The following is an 8,477-nucleotide window of genomic DNA, read 5'->3' as shown; positions in this document are numbered from 1 at the left end:
ACGTCGTCAGCGTATAATAAAATTTTTTAAAATTCTATTACTGAAGAGATATCGTTAATAAACAACAAGATTACTACCTTGCGGAACACCTGAAGAAACATTAATTGTATCTGAAGGTGTATCCTCAAAAAGCACTCGTTGTGTTCTATTATAAAGATAGGAAGATACCCATTGAAGGAATCTTGGCTGAAAGCCCAGCAGATCAAGTTTATGTATGAGAATCGAGAGATTTACTTTATCGAAAGCTTTGCTAAAGGCTGTGTATATAACATCCGTATGCTTATGTTCCCTAAAACCCAATGATACATGGTTTACAAATTCAAGTAAGTTTGTTATAGTCGAATTCCCTTTACGAAATCCATGCTGAGATGAGGAAATTAACGGAGAAATCGAAAAGGTTATATGGTCAGTGATGATAGCTTCAAAAAGTTTAGGTATAACTGATAATTTTGCGATACCACTATAGTTTTCAATGTTGGATCAATCCACAAAGGAATTATAAATGACTGTTTCCATATTCAAGGAAATATACCGTGTTTAAGAATTATTACAGTAGTTTGACTTGAAAAATTTTGCAAACATATTGGATATAATATCATTCTCACTTGAAATTATAGATTTGTATTTAATCGCGGACGGAAATTTGGAAATCTGGGTTTGGAGTTGACGAAATCATAAAACGATTTTGGATTACTTACAATATTTTTTTTTACTTTATTTAAGTAATTATTATAACATTTTTTGTTTAGGTCAAAATATTGTCGACGCAATAGAGAATATTTAGAATAGTCGACAAGTGAACCGGTTTTTTGAAAATGTTTAAAGGCTCGAGTTTTTCTGTTTTTCAATTTATATAACTCTTTTGAAAACCACGGACTTATACTTTTACTTTTATTAACAATTACTATTGGAACATACTTTTCAAATAATTTCGTAATAATGTTATGAAAATGAGAGATACTCAATTCAATGTCACCATTATAATTAGGCCATGTTATTGTAGAAAGTTCTGTATTTAACTTTTTAAAATTAGTTTTTGCAAAGTTAAACCGAGTACAGAAGCACGAAGTTTGATGATTATTATCCCGTACATTGCCTGAGATTTCGACAGACTTTATTGTTTTCTCTTAATAAATGAAAATGTAACAATTTATTATATTGTAACTATAAATCTTAGCTGTTGAAATGTTTGTTTCTGTAGCTGAGCAGTTTTAAATCTCAACACTTAAAAAACTCTCTTGCCTTTTCTGACTCCTAGATCTTTTAAACTAGAAAAAATATCTGATGACACAGCCGAGTTAATTTTGAGGGCAACAATAGCCTACAATCGATCCATACACTCGGTCACAAGCCAAACGCCGATCGGTGTGATTCACGCAGCATCTAGAGAACTCAGGCCTACCATAAAAAATTAAATTGCAAATGCCCACTATGATAACATTGAAAGATCTAACCCGAACAGGCCAAATAGAGTTTTTGAAGTTGGCTAAAAAGTATTCGAAAAAAACAATCAAAGGTTGGGAAATAAGTTAACACCACTTTGCACAGAGGAAACGATTCAAGCAGACCTGGGAACGTCTGTTCTTATTAAAGGGAGGGTGGTCCACAAAGACAACCTTAAGTAGCACTTACTTACACGAGAGAAAATCGCACAGGCTAAGGTTAATAGTTAAGCACACAACGATCTTTATTCCCTCTTTTTCTATCTTTGCAGGATTAAATTCGCAGTCCTTTTATTGTCAGGAGTCGTATATTGTCGGATTATCGACTACTCTCATTCCAATTATATTCTTGTGATAGACGGGAAAGTGTTGGTACGGGAACAAAGGGACTATTTAAGGCATTCGAAGTTATTCCCTCAATCGCATATGCGAAAGTTATTATACGTGGATATAGAACATATTAGAAATTTGTTGTCCGTGATTAAAGTGCACCATAGAATGGCAAGAAGTCTGGATTTCCTAGGCTCAGTACTCAAGATAATAGCCGGCAAGCCATGTGGCCGATTTAGAAAAAGTTAAATGGTCCGAGTCAAAGCTAGTCGATGAAAATAATAGGCAAATAGTAATTAATTCAGAAACACAGAAAAAAATTAATAAACTCACAGATACGATAAATGAAATAATTAAAGCAAAAAAGAATGAGTTGGTTGACACACCGCATTTATATGAAACATTATTACGAGGAATAGAATGTTAATAAACCAGATTTCAAACTTGATTCTCACAATTACTTTGGCTAAGGCTAACATAATAAATCCCACTATTTTTGATCATGAAGATTTGGAGAAAATCTTAAAGGAGCACCGCGTAGAGATCCCCATAGTTAGCCTACCTGAAGCATCGAAGATTAAAGTCCTACAATCCGAGAATATTATTCATTTACTCATAGCCTACCCTAGAATTAAGTTTATCTGTACCAGAGTCACCATTTTCCCGGTATCACATCAACATGTAACACTACAGCCACAAGATGACACCGTTGCCGAATGCAACGATGACGTACCAGCGGTTAACGAATGCGTAACAACAACATTCGCATTCGTTTGCAAGTTAACGGCACAAGATACCTGCGCCGCCTGCCGCACTCAGCCAAGCCACCTGAAGCCTATCTCGCAAGTAGATAATGGAATCATAATTATCAACGAGAGCATAGCAAGGCCCAGAGATCATTACGAACGGGACTCACCTCGTCACCTTCCGTTTCTCAACAATCATCAATGGCACGAAATATATGAACCAGCGTGAGATACTACCGCTGCTTGACATCGTTAGTCACGACCCAGTCTTGAGTATGCCGCAACTCCATAGAATGAACAATGTCAATCTTCGTGTTATCCAAGATGTCAAACTGAACTGGCGTCCACTGGCTTTATCATCAGATGGCAAATCTCAAAGAGAAGACAAGCTTAGCAGGAGGTTCATCAACAACTATAAAATAACCGAGGACGGTCATAGACTTAAGGGGGGAGTAGTTAACACATAAAAATTAACAAACTGTAGTGTTACCTTTACCCATTTGCTCCGCTGACGGATGAGTTCAGTGGCCTGATTACTAGGTCAGCTGCGGTAACCAGATATTTGATTATGCTGCAAAAATCTACGTTATCGCTTATGCTGAGACATATCCCGTTGACGCATGAGTTCAGTGGCCTGACTAACTAGGTCAGCTGCGGTAACCTGAAATTTGACTATGCTGCAAATGTCTACGTTATCGCTTATGCTGAGTCAGCTTGCCGGCTGTAGCTTTGTAGCTTATGGGTTCAACTTTTAGGTCAAACTTTAAGTTAATTTTGTAACGTAAGTCAGTTCTAATCAGACTTAATAAACACAGAAGTGTACTGCACCAACTATACAAGGTACTGTGATTGGATCTGAAGGCGTAGCCTGCGAACGGTTTGCATCTAACGTGGGACATTTTGCATGTACACACGAGAATTTATATATATATATATAAATACACACAAACACACAAAAAAAAACAAATTCAAGTATTTACTTGCAAAAAAATTTCCGGCAGTACCCCATATGTTCAATAAAGCAATAGGCAAGACTGCATAACAATAAGTAAGCTAAGGCACAATAAAAACTAAAGCTAGAATCTACAGAAAAAAGACAAAAATGCAAACATACATGTATATACATTCAATTGTCAAACACTATGCAAAATGCATTTACCAATATATTTTATAACTAAACATTAATTTATATATTTATATATGTATATACTTATATCCGAATATATTAACATAAGCGCAGTCGGTAAAATACCTGCGTATTATAACTTTTTTTTCACACTCTTCTCTCACGCCGAAAATATTACGCGTTCAGATTCATATGTATAAATATTTGTACATACGGCATACAATCTGCCTATGCTCATAGTATACCCCATATACAGTGGGTACAATTACATATTTTTATTTCATATTATCATTTATAAAAGGGTTATTTTGAAACTAAACGTTAAACAATAACAACAAATAAATAACATACTTCCAGAAAACAAAATTGCTAAACGAAAGCTAAAAACAAATCACGCGGTTTAATATGAAAATTAGTCAAATATACATACTCACTTTTCTCTTCAAAGTCCATTTTGGCATATATTCCGCAATACCCCTTGTTCTATGGCAAACAAAAACAAGCAGGATTGTCCACAATCATTTTAGCACAAATAATTCGTGCATAGTGCAAAGTGCATTGATCTCTTTAAGGAGCTCTCTTTAATGACCTCAGATTCAAAAGAATCTAAAACAACACAGTCTCTAAAAGTACTGAAAATTATTTCTGAATAAAAGAGTCCATGTACACCTACAGAAGCTTTACGATCAAAGCAAGGTGATACAAAGCAAAAAAGGGTGCAAGATATTTCATTCACCAAATTTATATCCGAGAGAAAAGAAGAAGAAACTAATTAAAGCAATTGCACCTTCTCCACATCAGTAAAGCTTCCGCAAGTACAAAGTCAAGAGGCAAGTTCAGGCATCCATCTCAAGGTGCCCGCAAGTGACACAAAAATATTTCATGGAGGTTAAAATATCAAAAGTGCAAAATATGTATTACCTCCGATAAAAAATTAAAAGTCAAGCAGGCGTAATAGTAAAAGAGTTCGCACTAAATGACAATTTCAATTTGGCTGGGAAGCTCTAAAATCTAGATACGAAATTGAAAGATTATTGGTCAACGTGGCAACAAATGATAGACTTTCCAATTACCAAATTCGAAATCGCAGAAAGAGTAATTAAAACAAGTAAGGAAGGGCTAAGTTCGGATGAAACCGAACATATTATACTCTCGCAAAGTCAAATAGTATACTCGTTTGAGATTTCTTTGTGGATTGACTGATATTTTCGGTAGAAGGTCAACTATAGGCACTGGGGTCCACACATTTAAAACTTAGGGGCTTGAACAGTTTTAGTTCGATTTAGACAATTTTTGGTCACAAGGTGACTTTAAATGTATTATTCACGCAAAGTTTTACCCCGATATAATCGTTGTTGCTTGATATGCATAGTGGAAAGTGAAAGAATCATATGGAATTGAAAATGGTGTTATATGGGAAATAGACGTGGTTGTAGTCCGATTTCGCACTATAACATAGAAATATGAAAAGAACGTTATGCACCGAATTTGGTTGAAATCGGTTAAGCAGATCCCAAGATATGGGTTTTCACCTAAAAGTGGGCGGTGCCACGCCCACTAACAAATTTTGAACGCGGTTCCTATAAAGTCATCTCATACCATCCCAGAGATAAAATTTAATATCTCTGGCGTGTTTAGTAATTGGTTTATCGCGTTTTTAGTATTTTTTAACCAGTACCGTTATATGGGGAGTGGGCGGGCTTGTCACCCGATTTCACCCACACCGTCAATAGAGATGCTAAAAACATTTGCTCTCGGTGAATTTGGTTATTATAGCTTTAGCGGTTTAGGAGATATGCACATTAAACCTATTAGGGGCGGGAACACGCCCACTTAAAAAAAAAAATTTTAACTGCAGATGCCCCTCCCTAATGTGATCTCGTGTACCAAATAACAGTCTTGTATCTTATTGCGGAGCTTAGTTATGGCCATTTATTTGTTTTTGATTAATGGCGTTTTGTGGGCGTGGCAGTGGTCCGATTACGCCCATCTGCAATATCAACCGTCTTACGGTACCAAGAGCATCATGAAGATATCTCAATTTTTACTCAAGTTACAGCTTGCACGGACGGACGGACAGACGGACAGACAGTCACCCGGATTTCAATTCGTCTCTTCATCCTGATCATTTATATATATATAACCCTATATCTAACTCGATTAGTTTTAGGTGATACAAACAACCGTTAGGTGACTAAAACTATTATACTCTGTAGCAACAAGTTGCGAGAGTATAAAAATGTAAACTTTTTGAAATTAGCTGTAATAATTAGACCGTTTTGATGAAAATTGTTATTAGAAACTTATTACAATATCTAACGTCATTCATATATATTTGTCACAATCCGACCAATCGATAGCGTGTCAATATGTATATTAGAGTGCTTTCAGAGATGTTAATTGTAGAAGCTGTAGAATGAAAAACTAAAGCCGTTTTTATTGATTGTGAAAGGGTTAAATCTATTCGATAACGGGTATTTATTTTTAGAGTTAATTATCTACAAAAACTGAAGTTATCGCAATGCCATAGGATGTACAATACTATATTTTTGGTTAATCCTTGAAAGGTATAAACAAATAAATTCGATGGTTTTCCTACTCTCGAGCACGCAACGTATAATTGGCCATGTGAAAAGCACAGATTTTCTAAATCCAATCCACAAATCGTCATTGTTTGACCTTGTGCCTTTTTAATAGTTATCGCAAATGCCAAGCAGATGGGTAATTGTAAATGTTTAAATGGTAACGGCGAATCTAGGGGAATCATTGGAGTCCGTGATAGAAGTACAACTTCACCTTGAAATTTTCCACTCAAAATAGTGGCTTCAAATATGTTGCCCATGATTTTTTTTATGTCTAATCCTCATGTGTCCTTGTGTATTTTTCATAGTTTATTTCTAAAAAAATGCTTCGCGGAAGAGCAAGCAATATAAACAAATTTATTTTTTATTTATTTACATATTTCTTAGTTTTGTATATTCACCATTTCCGTATATAGCAGTATAGCAGTATGAATGTTTAGACACTATACACCATACACTTGTCTGTAGTCTTAATAGTTTAAACTATACTTATGCTATCTTAGAATCTGATCTCAACGCCATCTACCAGGCTCAAATATACTTTCGAATATCAGTCACGACTGCAGCGCAGTTTGCCGGAATTCTATGTAAAACGTTCTTACATCTGCGATGGTAGGGCAGTCTACCGTATCCAATGTAAAATATTCCAAAATTAACAACTACTTATAAATGAAAAATTAGTTAAATTAACAATGGGACCAAATTGTGAATCTAAACCATTCTCGAATCCCCTTGAACTCATCATCAAATTTCATCAAAATCGGTCCAGCCGTCTAGGAGGAGTTCAGTTACATACACACGCACACAAGAAATATATACAAGTATATTAAGATTTATTAAAGACTTTGTACAAACTGTTTGTCACATGTGCACAGGGCCGCGCCGACCCCCGGCAGCGTCTGTGTGCGGAACCTATGAACAAACGCCTCTTTTTTAACGAATCATCATAAAAAACGAATTCAAATTTTTAATGAATATTTTTAATTGTTTATTTTGACTGAAATAAAAATGTTCTCCAGTTTTACAGTACTTAGATAATATTATAACTAATATCTAAGTGTACAAAACTGGAGAACATTTAGGAAATAGGATACAAAATAGGTAAATCCCGTTCGCTTCTGCTTGCCAATTACTGCGAAAAATAAAACTCGAACAAAATTTTAACATACTTTATTAATACAAAGAATTTTATACTTAAATATTAATAACAAGGAAGTTGATTTTTTCTAAGAATATTAATACTAATATGACTATTACGGACCTATGCTATGTTTTACAAAAACAACAAGAGTCTAACATTTGCAAGAATATAAACATACTTAAATTGTACAATAATATTTCCACTTTTCTCGCTTTTTTGTTTGCGAAATCCTTAATAGTTTCATGTATATCTATATGGTCTAGTATGGCCTCCTCTATGGGTATTGTTGCTAAATTTGTTAATCTTTTCTGACTCAATGTAGTGCGCTGGTAATTTTTTATAAGTTTTAATTTAAGAAAGGACCTTTCCGCGCTTACTACTGTAACTGGCGTAGTTAGCATAATTCGTAATGCTATGCTAATGTTAGGCCATACAGCTGTCAAATTGTTTAAATATATAAATTCAAGAATTTTCACCATATCATTATTTAATTTTTGTAAAATTTCTGACATGACATAACTTCTTCACAAAAATCATCGGCGTTAATATCCAATGAATGCGTCGTTGTGATTATTCAATAAATCAAATCTTTCATCTACGGAGGATAACGCTTGGTCTAATATATAAAAAAATACATTAATTTTAAAAGAGGTTTTCGGATCATTTATAGTGTGGTCTTCGTGTTTATAATCAAAACTCTTTGGAGTTTTACGACGAGGGGTCTGTATCTGGAAGTTTCAATTCAGTCTCGACGTCTAATTTTTCTGCAATTTTTTTGGCATCACTTACGATTTCTTCAAAATTTGTGTCTGTTCTAATTTTTATCAAAAACTTTTTTAATTCTGTTAAAGCATCTAAAACAACTTGCGTATTCATATCGACGGACTACAGAATTTTACTCATAAAATTTACTTTTGTCAATATTATATGCCATACATTTACTGAACAAATGAATAAAAGTGCATATTTTTTCTGCTAGACAAGTGGCGTCATATTTTGCCTTCTGATCATATGAAATATAAATTTGTAAACAGCGGCTTTATAGCGTCTATTCTAATTGACCATCTTGTTTCAGATAATGGTTTTAAGGTCAGATTTATCACATATTTT

This window comes from Bactrocera oleae, chromosome X, assembly GCF_042242935.1.
Source record: "Bactrocera oleae isolate idBacOlea1 chromosome X, idBacOlea1, whole genome shotgun sequence".
Classification (NCBI taxonomy): domain Eukaryota; kingdom Metazoa; phylum Arthropoda; class Insecta; order Diptera; family Tephritidae; genus Bactrocera; species Bactrocera oleae.
Note: the sequence above shows the minus strand (reverse complement) of the source record.